General features: G+C 42.6%; 1 protein-coding gene across 1 annotated transcript in view; it reads right to left on the reverse strand.

The window, feature by feature from the left end:
• The window catches only part of TBC1D30 (TBC1 domain family member 30), a 116,007-nt gene that overhangs the window by 64,397 nt on the left and 32,397 nt on the right, over positions 1 to 19,213 (reverse strand). The gene's annotated exons all lie outside the window — the stretch shown is intronic.

Below are 19,213 nucleotides of genomic sequence, written 5' to 3' on the forward strand. Positions count from 1 at the left end.
GAACTTGAGCCCTTCCTAAATTAGGCCTGCCCCAGTCCCTACGTTTGCATAATAATCCCTTCTAGATAGATGCCCCCCCCCCCCCCGTAATAGAATATATGAATTATGTGAAAATAATAAAAAAAATTGATTCAAATATATTTTCCTTCCAAGTGGCTTGCTACATAACAATATAAACATTCTGCAACGTTAGGCAAACATGTAACACCAAAATCACCATCCCTCTAGGCCTTCTAGTAGTGGAGTGCAAACTGTCTCAGCATCACAGGGGAGCCCATTCTAATGGAGACAATGTCCTCCACCCGTTTCCAGAACATTGAGAGGCCACTCAAAGGAAAGGGGCAGTCGAGCCAAAGCTTCAGACAGTTGTTTTCATCCTGTATTTTTTATCTAAAACCCTTACTATATTGTCTTTGTACAGAATGCCACATTTATTTTGACAATACATTAATAACATTGTTAAAACATGTGACACCAAAACTTATCGGAATATATACAGTTTGCCAATGGGGTGCTAAGGCCTTCTAGTAGTGGAGTCCAAACTGCCTCAGCATCACAAGGAAGCCCATTTTAATGGAGACAATGTCCTCCACCCGTTTCCAGAACATTGAGGGGCCACTCAAAGGAAAGGGGCAGTCAAGCTGGAGCTGCAGACGGTTGTCTCCATCCTGTATTTCCTTTCTTTTTTTTAATGTTTTATTTTTACTTATACGTCCATAGTAGGTTCAATTGCTGAGTCTCAGTGCAAAGAAATTATGACTTTCCAACTACAACTAACAGCATATGTTTAGTGCATGCTGGGATTTGTAGTTTTCTGTGGGTTTTCAGATCTCAGGATATGTTAGGCACCCATGATGCATTAAAATTAGAGATGAGTAAACCGGGTTCGGGTTCGAGTCGATCCGAACCCAAACGATCGGCATTTGATTGGCGGGGGCTGCTGAACTTGGATAAAGCTCTAAGGTTGTCTGGAAAACATTGATACAGCCAATGACTATATCCATGATTTCCACATAGCCTTAGGGCTTTATCCAACTTCAGCAGCCACCGCTAATCAAATGCCAAAAGTTCGGGTTCGGATCGACTCGAGCATGCTTGAGGTTCGCTCATCTCTAATTAAAATGTGAGAAACTATAACACCTAGAGTATCCTAACAGCTGCAAACCTTTACTACATGCTAGGAGTTGTAGTTATGAACGCTTTTCTGAAGAGGATATGATGTATGTATCATGTGTTAAGACTTTAGTAGTGAATGAACAGACAACCCCTTCCATAACCGACACATCATATTGATGCCAGAAAAGACAGGGCATCACATCTAGATTCATTAAGTAGCGGTCGCACAACACTGACAGTTCGCACATTGTGTGCTATGCGTAATTGGGATGCGGACGCACAAAAGCGACCGCATCCCAATTCTAAAGAAATTAAGTTCATCCAGCTGGTACTGCAGTACTGGCCACTGACACCGGCCGTTTTTTGACACGGCTGGGTTTACAGATGAACGGTGTCATACATAGTGTGAATACAACATTCAAGAAGAAGATAAATCTGCATGCACTCACCGATATAGCAGAAAAAAATGTTCCTTTATTTTTCAGTGAATATTCTCACAGCATGGTACAAGCAGGCGGAGGACGCCAAACACCCTCCACTGGGTGATTATATGAAATCATCAGTGGAGGGTGTTTGGCGTCCTCCGCCTGCTTGTACCATGATGTGAGAATATTCACTGAGAAATAAAGGAACATTTTTTCTGTTATATCGGTGAGTGCATGCAGATTCATCTTCTTCTTGAATGTTGTATGAACAATAGCTATATGCTTTATTCCTGGTCAATTGCACCACCAAAAGCAAACCGTTTATTGAGCTTATGTGTATAGGCCATAAGTGGCTGAAAAAAGAGTTGCACAGTGCCGATCCCCAAATTCTACTGCTGACTATTGATACATAGTGTGAACTCGGCCTAAAAGTAAATATACTCAGAGTGCTTCTGTATAAGATCAGAGGCAAATGGAGGTGTAGTTTGGGTGGTGTATTATGAATCTGTACAGCAGACTGCCTAGTCTTAAAACAGTGCTGTATATTTTACCTCCTGTTACCATATTTGATTATATCCTGTGTAAGCAATTAATATTTAATAGTTTCTGCGTAAAGCCACCAATGTTGCACGTAGCAGCTTCCTGTGTTCTGTCACAATTATAGTGTGTTATTTCTGATGTAGAGAAGATAGTAAGAGGACGGGACAAGTAAGAAACAATAAATTGTTGTTACCAGGTCATATGTAATAGTACTCCACTGGATTTCAGGAAATCAATAGCATACCAACTCGGCTGCAAAGGGAAGACAATGGCCTCAAGTGACAACACAATTCCTTCTGACTTTGCACAGCCTCAATTCCCATTTAATTAGAAAATTCCTATACGTTCATAGAGTCTTTGTGCAGTTAAATAAAGTGTCCTATTGTACAGCGTGGACCATACTGCATAAAGGAAAGGTCACTGATGTCTAAAGTAAATGTTTTACCTGGTATTGTGATACAGACTTTCAATACTAACATAATTTCTAACTCACTGGTTCTTGGTGTGCCATATGGGTATCACAAAGGGGTTTTTCATTCAGCATTACACTTTAGGTAAAAATGTAGCTTCCTGTTCCAGAGATATGTGGGTTTATATTATGTCTGACATTTCAGTTAATAATCAGATAGGCTTATAGGGGAACTATCACAGGTTAGACGAATCTAACCTGCTGATAGCCCCCTATAGAGAGGAGGAAGGTGTGTGTCATACCGTCCTCCTCTGTACCAGTCCTGCACTGTTAGTCGGCATAATCTTTGGCCATGAGTACTGTTTTTATTGGATTAACAATGGAGTGGGTGGGCAGGATGACGCAGCAGTGCTCCTAACAGTGCTTCCGGCCAAAGATTACACCGACTAACATCGCTAGATCGGCTTTGAGGAGGATAGACGGTAAATATCAGATGATGGGGGGCCTGATTATTCAGTTAGGGGTGTGTATTAGGCATAAATGCCGACAGTTGTAAAACTTTAACACCCTTTGACTATAATCATGCCCTTCAATTGATATTCACTCCCATTATTTTATTACCATCTGACTATTAATTAAATTATCAGGCAAACTATAAAGCTATTTTTCTGAGGAATGGGAAGGTGTGTTAAGAAAATGTAAAATTGGTTACAGATCCTCTTTAGGATAGCTTCACACGTACCGTATCGCAGCAGATCCGCAGAAGGTTTGACTAAATAAATGAACACAGCATTAAATTTGCACCATCAAATCTTCTGCAGATCTGCAGCAGATTTGACAGATCTGCTGAGGTGCGGTGTGTGAAGCTACCCTTAAAGGGGTAATCCAGCGGGGGGGCATTTTTTGACGGGGACCGGGGAGGAGGTGGCCGAGGGAAAAGACGTCCACTCACCTTCCCGGTTCCAGCGGCGAGTCCGGAATCGCGACGCTCCGGTGTCCGGTTACCGGCCGCTTCCGGGTGTCTGACGCGGGCCCGAGACGTGACGTCTCAGGTCCGCTCAGCCACTCAGTGAAGGAGGCTGTATCCGTTTCAGGTCTTCACGTCTCGGGCCTGCGTCAGACACCAGGAAGCGGCCAGGAACCGGGCACCGGAGCGCGGCGATGCGGAACCCGCTGCTGGAACCGGGGAGGTGAGTGGACGTCTTTTCCCTCGGCCACCTCCTCCCCAGTCCCAGCCAAAAAATGCTGTCTGGATGCTATAGTTGCGATCCCATCACTCCATAGACGCCAAGTTGAATGAACATGTCCAATTTGATAGCTGGGCACTGCCACACACTCCCCCATCTGTATCTTGGGATCGCAGTAGGTCTCAGGAGTGAGACCCAATGCAATCAATCAATCTTGACATGCCTGAGGACTTGAAATGACAGATTGATAAATATCATCCTTTGGCAGGACTGATTCTGCCAAAGGTATGAAGAATCACATGCAACATGCCTCATCAAATGTATGCAAAACTCCATGGGAATTCCAACTCATGCAAAAATAAATAAGTGTGCAGAGCACAGATTTTATATATATATATATATATATATATATATATATATATATATATTTTTTTTTTATTTATTTATTTTTATTTTTTTTCATTGAAATAAAGTCTACTGCCAATATATACGCATGTAGTCTGGGTCTACAAACTGGTCATGTTCTCTCCCTTGACTCCTGTAAGGCCTTGGACACAGTCGAGTGGCCCTACCTCTGGGAAGTAGTACGAAGAGTGAACATTGGTCCCACATTCCTATCCCTAGCACATCTCCTCTATAATAAAACCTACTGCACGGGTTAAAACAAAAGAAAAACATATCACCTCCCTTTCCTTTAAGCAGTGGCACTAGGCAAGGATGTCCCCTTTCCCCTATATTATTCGCGCTGGCCATTGAGCCCTTGGCAGCTGCAATTCGACAATCTTCGTCCAACTGGGGATTGGTAGGAGGTTCTAAATTGTCACCAGATGATTGAGAAGGTTTTTTCTTCAGGTTACAGGTTATTCCCCCCCCCCCCCCCCCCCCCCCCCCCCGATTAAAACGTCTAGGAATATCATCAGATGACACTTGCTTCATGCGGTACTTTCTTTCATGCGGCCTTCTCGTACTCTAAAGTCTTCCCCTTCTGGTCATCTGACCTTTTCTTCTTAAACCAACAATTTGACTTTCCCAGAGTATTGACTCCTCAAGTGTGCCACTTGGGGATCATTGACACTTTGGTCTTTGGCACAAATCTAAGAGTATTTTTCCACATCTTACTTTATTGTGCCAGTAAAATTATATTAATGGCATGAAAATTGAATTAGGCTCCCTTATTCTCACAGTGGTAAACTGCTAGCTAAGACCTTATATATGCAAAGACATTGCCCCCCAAAAATGTGATGAAATCTGGTCACCATGGTTAGCTGAGCCTGATTTGGCTTCTACATGGACTAATTGAGTACAGCATATCTCATGTATGAGGAAGAGAGGCCTGGGGATGGTCGGGTTTGCTTGAGTGAGTTAGTGGTTGAGTGAATGGTTGGTCGGCCTGAAGGGAATGCCATTAAATTGTTCATGTTTTTGTGTAGGTTGGTTGCCAGAGTTGTCAACTTTGCTATGTCATTCTCTGTTGGTAATATCCACAATACGATTCTACCCCCTGTATTATGCCTCTGGATCAATACTGCTTCCTTTGCTCTTCCTTTGTTATTACTTTGACACTCTCTGAGCAATGTACTTATTGTGTGCCCTTTAAATGTTTTTGCAAAATAATAAAAAGAACTCTTAAAAAATAAAGTCTACTGCAATCTCTGCATTATGAAGAACCCATGCAACAGTCTTTCTTACTAGGTCTCTATTCATCTAGTTACTGTAGTTTGCCCCATTATTGCACTTTTCTGTTTAGTTATATAAATGAAGAAGTGTCACTTTGTCACATGGAAGACACCACACTGCCATGTGACTGGATGTGACCTCCTCATCAGTTTTCACATATGTCAACAATGGAAAAACTGACACATGATTTTATTAACACTTTTATTATCTGAAGAGCGACCAGGTAGCACAGCCCTTAGGATGACAGGAGATAACAGTCTGATCATTTGTGACACAAGTAACATGATCAGTAGGGGCTCCTCCAGTGATCTTACTTCTGGTAACAGTGTAAATTTCACAGGGCTGGACCTAGGTATAATGGCTCCCTTTAAAAATTTCACAGGCACTCCTCCCTGCTGAGTCCTCTTAGTAAAAAATAAAATGTTACAGCACACCCATATATAAGCACCTTCCTTACAGCAATTGGGAGATCTGACAATGCAATTGCAAAGATGTTTTACAGTAATTGCATTGAAATAAAATGGTATGCCAACACAAAATCGGTTGTGATGCCAACAACATTAATCCTCTGTCCAAAGTAATAAATGTGATTGCTGGTGGTATGACCAATGGGACCCCCAGGGACTATAAGATAGGGGATCCTGAATATCTCTGTACATGTGTATACACTAGAGATGAGCGAATAGTAAAATATTCGATAATTCAAAATTCGATTCGAATAGCTCCCGATATTCGTATATTAGAACGAATATCGAATCCCATTATAGTCTATGGGAGAAAAATACTTGGGACCTGGAAATCAAGATTCGACCATTAGGAGGTCACCAAGTGCACAATGACACCTCAGGAAATGATGCCAACACCTCTAAAATGCATATGGGACAGCAGGGGAAGCATGCCTGGGTGCATATAACACCAGTGATGAGCGAACATCCCAATTTTCGGTTCAGATCCCAAACACGAACAAAAAAAAAATTTTTGTGATCGGTTCATGTTCACGTTCACCGAAAATTCACGAACAAATCACAAAGGTAAAGTAGAAGCGTACGTTTCTGTCTAGCGTTATGCACTTGGGTACGTATCAGGTGCAGTAATACGTAATAACGAAAATTAACGATAACTACAAATCAGTAGTAGCAAGATAACAGCTATTATCCCCCAATCACAGTATACAGCCGTATACCGGATATAAAATAGTTTTTTACAATAATAAAATGAAACTCAACCTTTACAGGATGCAGACTGCACAAATCAGTAGTAGCAAGATAACAGCTTTTATCCCACAATCACAGTATACAGCTGTATACCAGTAGATGTCTGAACACACTGCCTGTCTCACAACAGCTTCTAAATATATGGTTTTTATACTTTAAGCCCTAACAAGGGCTTTTGGGGGTCCCTTCCTACCTAACTTCACCTTAAACCTTTCTTTCCCTCGTGTACAGTCTGTCCCTCTCTATACCTGGTAATATTTCAGAACAGTTTGACGGTAATATGAATGGTGATAATATTTGTTTTTTTTGTATAGTGGTAATATTTTGCAACTGGCATTATTTACAGCAGTGGTCCTCAAACAGTGGCTTGGAAGCCACAGCTAAATCTCTACCCCACATTCATTGGCTTGTCATAGCCCAGCACTCTACAGTGTTCGGAAGCCCCATAAAGAATGAATTGAACTCTAGTCTGAGACAACCATGAATCAGCTGGTCATTTTTGGTTCATCAAACTTTGAATACATCAATGGAATAAGCTCTGCCCCGGCACAGGGGGGTTGACAGGTTCCCTTTAAAGCATACCTGTCACAAGGACATGTCAAAAGTTTTGATCATTCAGGGTACCCTCACTGATCAGGATAACAAGCAGTAAGAAGCACATGGCAGTGTGCTCAACTACCCCACTGTCAATCATCTCTGTCCAGCGGCCTCATAGAATTATAATGGAGTTACTGGACAGAGATTGCTGCATGCTAGGGAGTGAAATGCACTACTGCGTGCTTCTGCTGACTGGTGAGGGTCTCAAAATGTTAGTCCCTGTGACATGTCAAAAGTTTTTCTAAATGATAGCGCCCATTTAAGGGATCAGAATACATTCAGCCAATAGATGAGAGGCGAGAAGGGAAGGGGGAGAGGAGGGTGAATAGAGTTGTAAATGGACAGAGGGACTGCACAAAATCTATAGGTGTTTAAAGATAGTATCAGATCCCACACCAGTACTGATTTACAGCTTTGACTGCTCAGTACTGCTCTTTTATGTCCCCTGTTTTGCTTTTGTTGTTCAATGTATGGAAGGCATCACAGAGGCCAGGATGATTAGATCTAGGATAGACTAAATGATTCTGGCTTTCGTTTTTCAAAGGCTGCTCAAGGGCTGCAAGAGGATTATTTAGTGGTTATAGGCTCTGATTAAACAAAGGGCACAAATGGTCCACTAATAGACAAACCCATTTGAAGCTGACTCTGGAGTCAGTCGCAATGATAACAGCAAAGAATTAAAATGGAAGATGGGCTCAAGGGCTATGTCAGTCAATTATACAGAGCCATAATGTTGTCACAGCCATTCAGCATAGGGCCCTATTCCACGAGAGGTATTATCGTTCGAATCTAAATGATAATCATTCATTTGAATAGCAGTTAACGATTAACGACCGAACGAGAAATCGTTGATCGTTTAATAAGACCTAGACCTATTTTTATTGTTGCTCATTTGCAAATCGTTCGCATTGAACAAGATGTCATTCGGTTGTTCGCAGTAGTGACGAACGCAATAGCGACGACAAGACGACCGCAAGAACGATCATAAGTAACGATTATCGTTCCATGTAAATGGGTGAACGATTTCAGGTCTTTCGCAATAGTGGCCGTTTGAATCGTTTATCGTTAACGATTATGCGAACGATAATCGTCCCATGGAATAGGGCCCTTACTTCCTCCCCCCTATTGCTTCCACCGAACTCAGTGCAATAATGTATGGTAACACATTTGCAACAAAACCAGTGTTCTAATACAGCACACTGAGAGACTACACACAAAGGCTTATTGTAAATATTAAAAACTCTGCATAAATAAAGCATAAAGAAACCTAAATGTATTTGTACGTGTTTAGTTTTTTCAGCATAGATTCTTGTGTTAGACAAAGGGATTTGGTTTTATCTAAGAAAGATTACTTCTCACCTTAAAAATAGAAGAATAGAAAATATTAAATACAAAAAAAAATAATGGTAGTATTAATGTAAGCTGTAGTTTTCTGAAGGAATCATGTCGCTCTTTGTGGTTACATTTCACAGCATGAGAACTATATATGACAAATATATTACACAGTTTTTGTAATCACGTGCATATTGTGTAAGTTGTTTTTTTATACTTTTTTTTATCTTTTCTTAACAGTTTGAAATAAAGAAAGAAAAATATATTGGTTTTGTTTTGGAAGAAAAATTGGAGCAGTTTTACATTGCAACTCTATTATTTTTATGGCGCAAAAGAGTCATTTTGGATTTTCTGTCAAGGTTTTTGGTTTTCTGATGGAGGGAATAGCACAGAACTCTGCATAACGGTATGTGCACACTGAGGAAAACACGCGGAGGACTTGCAGCCGATTTCGTCGCTTGTTCCCGCTTCACTCTCCACCTGTGCCATAGCCTCCTTTCTATTGTCAGGTCAATTCTGCCCTCCACCCAAAGAATCAACCTGCCCATTCTTTGGACAGAGGGCGGAATCTGCCTGACCATAGAATGGAGTCTATGGCACAGGCGGAGAGGGAAGCGGCAGCGCGTGGGAACGAGTGGTGGAATCCGCTGCAAGTCCTCTTCGTGTTTTCCTCAGTGTGCACATACCCTAATTCAGTAAAGTAGGATTCAGTAAATTTATACAGCATGGTATATATTTTTTTTAATTTTTTTTTTTATCATGGATGTCTATATATGATGGCTGTCACAAGGATCAGCGTCGTCTATTTTTTCAATATCTAACAAATATGGCTCATCACTTATTACATGTTAGTAAGTGGATTTATTTTACATTCCCCTAAAAATGATAACTTTTCCTACCGTTGGACAACCACTTTAACTATATATCTGAGAATGGGGCATAAAACAGGCCATACCCATACCAAGATAAGCAAAGCAACTTATTTGTAACTGTTTGAAGAAAATCTGTACCACCTGTACAGGCACCCAAAACTTTTGGTACTGTTTTGATGTCCTCATCAAGACGTTTTCATGGGGCCAGTATTCAGGGTAAAAACTTTTATTCCAATGGCATGGTGGGGTGACAGTGTCCTAGACCTGCAGTGCCTCTCTTCCCGCCTTCATCCAGCCCAGGGGTGTGCTAAAAAAGGAGAAACAGGGGGAAAGGCGCTGCAGTCCTAGGGCCCGGATGCTCTATGCCTCGCCTCATTGATGCTGTGCTGTTGAAATCCAAGAGACAGGCAGTCCCCGGAACCGGACATGTCTTGATGGGGACATCAAAACGGTACTGGCAGTTTGGAGGGGCTGTCCAGGCGGTACATGCTCACTTTAAAGTTCTATATATCCTAAATGTATATTTATTTTGATATGCTCATTTATTTTTGCGTATGAAGCTGCAAGTGCATTACAGTCAAGGAGATTGTATATTCTGTAACACTGGAATTTAAAAAAATTTTGGACATGTTGTGTTGGAGTAATTTTTTTTCTGGACCTGGAGTGTCCCACTACTAGTGCAGTTATGGTTTATAATCTGCATATCTGCATGTTATACACATGGAGGATGTTACTAAATTTATACCTTTTCTGGGATTGTATGTTTTCTGTTTGGAAATTCACTCTCCTGAAGTTGTATTGGGTTGAGAAATTTTGTAACTCCTATATGTTGGCCTCTAAATTCTATCTTTTAACATACTTACCTAGCTTTCAAGTTCTGTTGCATAGCTATTGGTGGTTTTGCTAGGGTCACATAAACATGTTTAGCTGTTGGCTCTAATGATTGCTGAGGAGCACACCGCTTGGCACTTATTCACACTTACCTTGGAGTGCTGCATTTTATTTTTTTTTACTTGCATTGTGCTACGGAGATAAATCATATTATATGGTTTCTAATGCTTTGTTTGTTCCTGGGCATACATTGATTATGGTGCTTTGTCTACTGTATTTATGGAAAGCTTGTTATCTCATATTCATAGTATAGGGGATAACAATCTGGTTGCTGGAGGTCCAACTGATCTAAAAAAATTGTAGGCATTCGTCAGCCCCATAGAAGATGAATGGAGTGCAAGCACAGTGGCTGTGTAGGCGCAATCAGCACTCCAATCATTGAGGGGCCTGCACCCCCATTTTTGAGATCCATTTGGGTCCTAGAGGTCGGACCCCCTGACATTAGTCTAGAAAAGTATAGGCACATAGATTCTTTTTCACCAACACTGTAAAAAAGTTGCCTATTTTTACAGACTGTCCAGGGATTTCTGGATGGTTGGCAGTCCTGAACCTCATACAGTGGGTTGGGGGCCAGTTGAATATGTTGAGGTCAGTTAACAGCTCACCTCCACCCTTCTCCTGTTCCTGAATCTCCTTACTAGGACTGTCATACTACACTGCTATACTATGTTGTATGTCTATACTAATTTTTATTTTTATACTGCAACATGTTTTTCCATAAACAACACCAGGAATACTTTGCATAGCTGTTTCTTTTCAAAAGCCAGAAACCTTGGAAATTTCCAGTACGGGAATGGCACAGCTTTCTGTCACACTATTACCACCCCATACTGATGCCACATCTGTCCAAGTAGCAAAACCTGGATCCGAGTTTAGAATCTGTACACAACATGACACCTTTATATTTAGAAGGATTTATTTTTTACCAAGATGTGTAAGCATGCTTCACAGTTCTACAAATGGGGAAAAATTCTCACAAGATTTGTGGCGTAAAATAAACACTGTACAGACTAGGCTAGTAAGAATGCTCTACCTGGAAGGTCGCTGCACTATACATTGCCGCCATTTCATCTGCTTAGCTTGGTTACATTGTTTGTCTTCCTTAAAGCAACTCCGTACCCACAATCTGACCCCCCCCCCCCCAAACCACTTGTACCTTCAGATAGACTTTTAATCCGGCAGTGCTGTGTCTAACGGCCGGGGCTTACATTTGTATATGCATTAGGCTGGCACCACCTCTCTGTCCTTCCTCCCCACCCTCCTCATCATTAGGAATACTCCAGGCAGATTGCTTCCTATTCCACACCTGTGGCAGCCCGGCACATGGGCTGGATCGTTAATACACCTGTGCAAAGCTCAAACAGCAGTAAATGTTCCTGGATCATTCCTAATGATGAGGGTGGGGAGGAAGGACATAGAGGTGGTGCCAGCCTAATGCATATACAAATGTAAGCCCCGGCCGTTAGACACAGTGCTGCAGGATTAAAAATTGTTTTTATGACGATAACTGCATCCCCTGCCGAATGGACCCCAGGACAGATCTTGGATTAAAAGCAGCTATCTGAAGGTACAAGTGGTTTGGGGGGGACAGATTGTGGGTATGGAGTTCGCTTTAAGGGACCATTTACACAGAAAGATTATCTGACAGATTATCTGCCAAAGATTTGAAGCCAAAGCCAGGACTGGATTTGAAAAGAGGAGAAATCTTAGGCTTTCCTTTATGACCTGATCTCTGTTTATAGTCTGTTTCTGGCTTTGGCCAATCTTTGGCAGATAATCTGTCAGATACTCTTTCTGTGTAAATGGACCCTTACTGTATTATTTGCCATTAACTATTATAATCTGCAGAATCAATGATTTAAAAAAAAAAAAAAAAAAAACCTCTTACTTCCAAGTCTAGATATAGCGAATTCTTAACAAAGGCTCTTTGTTTCCTTACAGCCCTGAATCATTCATATGCCATTGCGTGCCTGGCCTTCAGGTGAGCATGGTATCTATTCTAACAGGTTTATCATATCTTTCAGATTAAAGATAATTGATGTAGTCAATCATTTTCTACCCCAAGGGGCAATGTTCTAGACATACACTGAATAGTAAAGAAAATCAATACGACTTGTGCTATGGTTTTCCTATAAGTATTACCATCAATGCCATTTCTACCACTGCCGTAAACTACACCACAGAGGGTATAAGCTACTTAGACATATTGCTGCTCGCCAAAGGAATTTTCCACAATCGAATAGTAAGAGGCTTTGTTCTTCTCAGGTTTGTCTTCAAACTGTTATTATTAAACTAATCTTGGACATTTCAGAAAAGGGTCTGAGACCATTTATGTCTCCAGAGGCAAACTTCTATGGAGCAATGTTGGCCCCGCACATGTGGTGCACACCATTTATTCTGGGGACTTTCTGGGAATCTTGTCCCTGCTTTTGGGATGTGTGGGGGTCTCAGTGGTCGGACCCCAACTAATCAGCTTGTTAACCCTATCATGTGAATAGGTGCTAACTTATTCACATAATAATATTTATAGATAAAATGTTCTTTAAGAAAAAAAGTAATTTCTAAAAAACATTCATATTAACGGCGCTGTACTTAGAAAAAAGCCAACTGTTATGCTGCTAAAGTGTAGCAGGGGATTCTGTGATCCCTCCTAATAGTTAATTAAATTACGCCAAAAATATGTATGTTCACTTAAAGTGCTACAGTGTGTGCTTAAATGATCGAAAAGAGGTTTCCTGAGAGATACTGTGCTGTAAAAATATTTACATAATACAGTGGTACCTTGGTTTAAGAGTAACTTGGTTTAAGAGCGTTTTGGTTTAAGAGCTCAGAGTTTTTCAAAATTGTGACTTGGTTTAAGAGCATTGTTTTGGTTTAAGAGCTCCCTGTACTAGGTGGGAGCGCGAGTTGGGGAGGGACATGGTCTATATAGCGGGGTATACAGCACTGTACTCTGACCCAGGAAGTCTCCCTTGCCTTCCAAATCATAGCAGATCCACTTCAGGCTGGGGCTTACATCAGGGGACAGGACTTTGGAGGTAATCTCTCCATAGCTGTAACCCCTCTCTCCCCGGACAGAGTGCTGCATGTATGTACCCACATCTGTACTGCTCAAGGCCCTATTCCACGGGTCGTTTAGAGGAGCAATATCGTTCGTATTCGGCCGATACCGGCCGCTACGAACGATATTCGTCCCGTGGAATAGAGTGCAACGATCAGCCGACATCGTTCATGTCGGCTGATCGTTGCAGTCGCTTGTTTTTCAACATGTTGAAAAACAAGCGACTGATATAGCAGCGATGTGCTGCCGTCGCTCCGTTGAATAGGAGCATCGGCAGCAGGCGCTGCTATATCCTATGGGCTGCCCGGACGATCAGCGATCCCCCGGGCAGCCCCCCCAGCAGCTCCCCGCCGCCCCCTCCCCCACACACCCGCTCGCTGACGCCGCGTTGAATAGCGGCGGCAGCGAGCGGGGGACGAGGGGCAAACGAGCGCTAATAGCGCTCGTTTGCTCCTCCAAACGACTCGTGGAATAGGGGCATCAGTCCCTCATGCTCCCTGCAGTCTCTGTCAGTCCTGATGAGTCCATGCTGAGCACACACCCCTTCTTCATTGCTGTCATGTGACCACATAGACCTCTGACAGCAGTCCTGCTTCTCTATTCTAGCATGTTGTACTAGGCTACTGCATTATAGGGATCTGCAGTTCCACCCTGTATCTACAAACTGCTGCTGTGTTTCAGGTTTATGCACTTATTATACATTTTACTCCACATGCTGATTGCTATACTGCACAGTAACCTATAATATCACATATTCAGCTGTTTATAAATGTTTGTTTCATTTGTCTTACATGTTATTCAAAATATAAAATCATTATTTTTGGGGTGTGGAACCAATTGTCTGCATATCAATGATTTCTTATGGGAAAATTTGCTTTGGTTTAAGAGTGGATTTGGATTACAAGCAAAGTCCCAGAACTAATTATGCTCGTAATCCAAGGCACCACTGTATATCTTATGTAAAGTACGTGAGTAAATAGTACTCAGTAACTATTGTAACAATGGTCCATTCAATCAGTTTAAAGGGGTTATCCAGCACTACAAAAACATGGCCACTTTCCCCCTACTGTTGTCTCCAGTTTGGGTGGGGTTTTGAAACTCAGTTCCATTGAAGTAAATGGAGCTTAATTGCAAACTGCACCTGAACTGGAGACAACAGTAGGGGGAAAAGTGGCCATGTTTTTGTAGCGTTGGATAACCCTTTTAAGTATCCTTAGTAATATATAGCTATACTGCTGAATACCTGGTAGTTTTGTGATGTAGTATAATATCCTCGATTCTTCTGTATCTTTTCAGTAGTTGTAGGTGTTGGGTTGTCGGGTTGGGAGCGGGCCCTGCCCGTTGGCTCCACTACTACCAACTCTTGGCGCGTGGTGAGTAATCCAAAGGTTTTCCACCTTTGAACACCAACCCGACACCTCAACACCTACAACTACTGAAAAGATACAGAAGAATCGAGGATACTATACTACATCACAAAACTACCAGGTATTCAGCAGTATAGCTATATATTACTAAGTATACTTAAACTGATTGAACGGACCATTGTTACAATAACCATTGTTACAATAGTTACTGAGTACTATTTAGCCACATACTTTACATAAGATATATTATGTTAATATTTTTACAGCACAGTATCTCTCAGGAAACCTCTTTTCCATCATTTAAGCACACACTGTAGCGCTTCAAGTGTACACACATATTTTTGGGGTACATAATAATATTTATTTGTATTGTGCCAACAGATTGCACTGTGTTTGTTCTCCCAGGTGCAGGTGGTACATTTACGGGTACAGGGGTTACATTTTCATACACACATTAAGGAATTAAATAAAAATACAAAAAGGAGTGAGGGACCTGCTCAGAGGAACTTACAGACTAATGGGAATATCCCTATAATTGACCGGGACTCGCTGTATGTAACAGGAGGCTTTTTAGAAGCTGCAGATGGCAACACCACTAGCTGGAAAACTGGTTCCAAGGCGTGGAGTGCACACCAACAAGGGTTGTAAGATAGTAATGGAAAGTCTTCCGTATTTCCGTATTTAATTATATGAGATACTCAGTTTTCTTTTGTTTGATCACTGTAATTGTATGTTTGTTGTTAGAATCTAAAGGCTTGTGTCAGAGAAAAGTGCTTGTGGCAAATCACTGTAGTGCACTATGTACTTATGTCCAGTTGATCTAATGAAGAGAAATCTGAAAAGTGTTACCTTTGGACTAATCGTTTTTAAATAAAGCTGTAAGGGCGGGTTAAAGGGGTTATTCAGCGAAAATCTTTCTTTCAAATCAAGTGGTGTCAGAGTTATATAGATTTGTCCGGCAATTTTTTTCATTAAAGTATTGTATTGCCCCCCAAAAGTTATACAAATCATTAATATACACTTATTACGGGAAATGCTTATAAAGTGCTTTTTCCCCTGCACTTACTACTGCGTCAAGGCTTCACTTCCTGGATAAAATGGTAATGTCACGACCCGACTCCCAGAGCTGTGCGGGCTGTGGCTGCTGGAGAGGATGATGGCAGAGGGATGCTTAGTGTCCCTCCAGTGCCCTGTGTCCCTCAGTGTCCCTCTGCCATTATCCTCTCCAGCAGCCACAGCCCGCACAGCTCTGGGAGTCGGGTCGTGACATCACCATGTTATCCAGGAAGTGACATCACCATGTTATCCAGGAAGTGAAGCCTTGAAGCAGTAGTAAGTGTAGGGAAATAAGCACTTTATAACCCTTTGCTGTATGTCATGCAGGAAATGTTGCTTTATTTTCATTCAGACAGTGCTCTCTGCTGACATCTCTGGCCAAGACAGGAACTGTCCAAAACCGGAGAGGTTTTCTATGGGAATACACACAGGCTGGATTGAGCGTTTTCAGTTAGGGTCAATTTACACAGAAAGATTATCTGATAGTTTATCTGCCAAAGATATGAAGCCAAAGCCAGAAACAGACTATAAACAGGGAACAGGTTATAAAGGAAAGACTGAAATTTCTCCTCTTTTCAAATTCATTCCTGGCTTTGGCTTCAAATCTTTGGCAGATAATCTTTCTGTGTAAATGGACCATTATGGTGCGTTTACACATGCAGATTTATCTGACAGATTTTGGAAGCCAAAGCCAGGAATGGATTTGAAAAGAAGAGAAATCTCAGTCTTTTCTTTAAGACCTGTTCCCTGTTTATGGTCTGTTCCTGGCTTTGGTTTAAAAAATCTGTCAGATAAATCTGTCTGTGTAAACGCACCATGAGACTTATTAACAATGTCCTTTTTAGCTGAAAAACACTTCTGACAGATAAAGCCTACAGCAAATTACTGAAAAGCCTACCTACACAGTGTTCTTACAAGTGTATTCTGAGTTGTATTATAATTCCACAAATGTGCTTGCCTTTTTGTAAAATAACTATGCTTACCATCCTTGCTCCCGCCATTGCCACTGTTCCACAATGGCTCCTTTGTCTGTGGTTGGCGCTGCCTGCTCAGCCAATCATTGGCAACATTGGGGTCCAGCCTCAGCCGCTAATAGGCTGAACAGGCAGTCCAGCTATTCAACACTCAAATTACGTTACTCAACCAGTGCTTGCAGAACGTGGAGGAAGAGGAGACGCTGTGCTGCAGCCAGATGAGTGCTTGTTTTCTATTATAGAGTGGGGGATGCCTACGTGGGGAAGCTTTTCCCCCCTCCCCCAATGTAGGTTAGGAGCATCCAACCTGCTGATATTTCACTATAGCACATGAGGTGCTGAGGATGATAGCAAGTTTCTTCCTATCATCCTAAAAACCATTTTAGTATACTTTGAAGTTTAATCCATATGCTAATGAGACGGCTTGGTGCACTGGGGGCGGGACTAGCACCATTAGTGCGCTGATCTGCCCCACCCCTTGTAGTGAACATTTAAAGGGGTAGTGCGGCGTCCGCCATCTTGGGACAATGACGTCATCTTTGGGAGGCCGGCCGAACCGCTCCATCCGTCCCTCCTGCCGGCCCCCTCTGCTGCGTCATCAGCTGCTCAGCTGTGATTGGCTGAGCACAGTTATGCTCAGCCAATCGTGGCTGAGCAGCTGATGACGTGGCAGAGGGGGGGGCTGGCACAAGGGGCGGTCGGAGTGGTTAACGTCATTGTCCCAAGATGGCGGACGGGGGTTGACACGGATCAGGTGAGTATAGTGCACTACACTTCCGGGTCTAGCGTGGGTGGGGGGAAACAAGGGGAAGGGGGCCATTCACATACATAACATACATTACAAAGTTGTATAACTTTGTAATGTGTGTTATTTAGTGAATAATTTTGAAACGCTGCACTACCCCTTTAAGGCCCTATTACACGAAACAATTATCGGCCGTATTTGGCCAATATTGGCCGATAATCGTCTTGTGTAGTAGAAGACAACGATCAGCTGACATGAACGATGTCGGCTGATCATTGCAGTCGTTTGTCTTTCAACATGTTAAGGCTATGTTCACACTGCGTATGAATCCGTCTGTAGTGCGAACCGCGAATATACGCACGTAGTTTTGAGGTTGATGCGTTCGCTTGAAAGTATACGATATACGCCCGCACAGTGCACACTACGTATGAGCTTACGGCCGGATCGTATACGGCGCCGTGAAAAATTAATAAGACCATTGTTTGAGGACGGAAATGTTGAAACTCACGGCCATGGATTTCCATGCGGTCCCGTACGGAGTACTTATTTCAGCCAAATTGAACTTGATTTTTCGATCCAAAAGGTTCTGTGAGTTTTATTGGGCTGGGCGAAGATTTCCAAGTAAATGACCTGTTTCAGATCGCTTCGAATCAAGCTAGGGAAGCATAACTGTACTACGGGCGTATGTTCGCGGTGCGTACGCATCCGGCGCATGTCGATTTTTCCCACTCCCGTAGTTTCAGTCGCACATGTACGGCGGCATACGAACTACGGACGGAATCATACGCAGTGTGAACATAGCCTAAAAGACAAACGGCTAAGATAGCAGCGATATGCTGCAGTCACCCTGTGGAATAGGAACAGCAGCAGCAGACCCCTGCTATCCTCTATAGGCAGCTCCCTGTGGCCCCCCCTGGCTTTTACCTGCTCTCTGCCAGGGGGGTAGTCCCATCTCCAGCGCACCAAACTGCCTTATTAGCATATGGATTACCCACAAAGTACATGAAACCAGCGTCAAGAATGATGGTAAGAAAACGATCATCCTCAGCTCCCTGTGCGCTATAGTGACAGGTTAGATGCTTCATTTTGTGCTATGTGAAAACTGTCCCCCCAGGTGCGTTCACACCTACAGGATCTGCAGCAGATTTGATGCTGTGTTGAGTTATTTAAATAAAATCAGCTGCAGATCCTGTAGGTGTGAACGCACCATAAAGGTATATACTAACACAGGGCAACATATGCCAACACACACTGTACCATACCTTACACTGCTATCCTTTATTCTCTGGTTTATTTTGCAGGACTCAAAATTGTAGCATAGTGTTCTGATCATGCAAAGAAGCACACGTTTAATGTAGCATGAAAACGCAGTGTGAACATGGCCCTACAACTCAACCGCTAAACAGGGAAAACAAGTATTAAGAAAAGGGAAGGGGGACAATCACAGGGCACCAGGATGAGTGTGCTCATCCGCTTTTGGTTGTTCTTTAGGAATAACTGCATGGTTTTCGCCCATGTGAACAAGCCCTTACAACCACAAAAACAACCCGAGGACACAACTCAGTGCTGTGTATATTGTCCTGCTGGGAATGGAAGAAAATAAAGCGTCAGAGACAGGAAGAACGTCTTCCATCACAGCAGAAGCTGTCACCTGACCCCCTCTAGCGCTCACGCTTCAGTGCTCCGCGCAATGTCGCAGAACCAGCAAGACGGCGCACTGGGTGACCAGGTGCCACAGCTGGGACGTCCC

Source organism: Dendropsophus ebraccatus, chromosome 1 (assembly GCF_027789765.1).
Source record: "Dendropsophus ebraccatus isolate aDenEbr1 chromosome 1, aDenEbr1.pat, whole genome shotgun sequence".
NCBI classification, from domain to species: Eukaryota; Metazoa; Chordata; class Amphibia; order Anura; family Hylidae; genus Dendropsophus; species Dendropsophus ebraccatus.